This window comes from Equus quagga, chromosome 5 (assembly GCF_021613505.1).
Source record: "Equus quagga isolate Etosha38 chromosome 5, UCLA_HA_Equagga_1.0, whole genome shotgun sequence".
NCBI lineage: Eukaryota > Metazoa > Chordata > Mammalia > Perissodactyla > Equidae > Equus > Equus quagga.
In genome coordinates this window covers 32,169,799-32,170,970 of record NC_060271.1, presented here as the reverse complement: position 1 = coordinate 32,170,970, position 1,172 = coordinate 32,169,799, and positions in this window count along the sequence as shown.

The window sequence follows — 1,172 nt, the reverse complement described above, 5'->3', positions numbered from 1 at the left end:
CCGTAAGCCATGAGTCCAACTCTTCCTGGGCGAGCACAGGAGCTGGGAGTGAGTCAGAGGGTGCTGAGCAATGGTCTGTGCCAGCAGGGGGTCAGAGGTGGAGTCAGCACTTGCCCCCAGCAGCACCCACACTTCAGGGCCAGCCCCCAGGAGCTGCAGTCTCTTATCTGCTTCCCGGACAGCTGGCCCACCAGGTGCTCACAGGTGATAGAGAGGGTGGGAGGGACCCAGGAAGGAGCCCCGCGTCCTGACCCTGCCCTTCCCCACAGCCTGCAGCCTTCCCAGGATGAGATCCCTGCTCCTGGGAACGGAACTGGAGGTGGGGAAAGTCAGGGGAGGAAAAGCAGGGGGTGAGCCCCAGCATCCAAGCACAGCTGCCGTCACTGGCCACCTGGCTGTGGGTCCTTGAATTTAATTCTCACAACCACCCTAGGTCGTGGATACTGTTATCCCTGTTCTACAGGCATGGGAGGTGAGGTTCAGAGAGCTTAAGAAACTTGCCCAAAGCCACACAGCCGAGATTTAACCGCTTGTCTGGGGTCCCCGAGCCTGAGCTCATGACCACCGCACTCTAAGACCTCCCTGAACACGGGGCCCCCTTCACGCCCAGGCGTTGGGGGGGGGGGGGAAGGGAGAGAGTTTTTAACTACAAGTGCTTCTGAGCTCCTCTCTGATCCCCTGCCCGTGAGCTAGTGTGTGCTATCCGAGTGTGCCACCGCACGAGGCACCTTGAGTGGGCGCGTGCGTCTGAGGGTGGTGCGTGTAAGAGTGAGTGTGTGTGTGTGCGCGCGCGCAGGGACTCCCCCGTGGGTCTGCGGTCCCGGCGCGCGGCGGCTCCGAGTCCACGTGCGGCCGTGGGGCGCGGGGCGCGCGCCGCCCGCGAAGGTGCGGGCGGGTGAGCGCGGTGGGTGCGAGCTTGCGCACGTGCGGCGGCGGGGTCCGCGGGCCGGGTGTCCGCCGCGCGGGCTCCGTGTCCCCCCGCCCGCCTCGGTGCTGATTGGCTCGGCTCCGTGACGGGCCGGCCCCCGCCCGGGGCGGCGGCGGCGGCGGCGGGCGCGGGTGCCCGCGTGTGCGCTGTGTGCCGGCGTGTGCGCCGGTGTGTGCGCCCGGCCGCCGGGTGTGCGGGAGAGGCAGGGAGCGCGCCGACGCGCGGGCCGCCGCGGCCGAGCCCG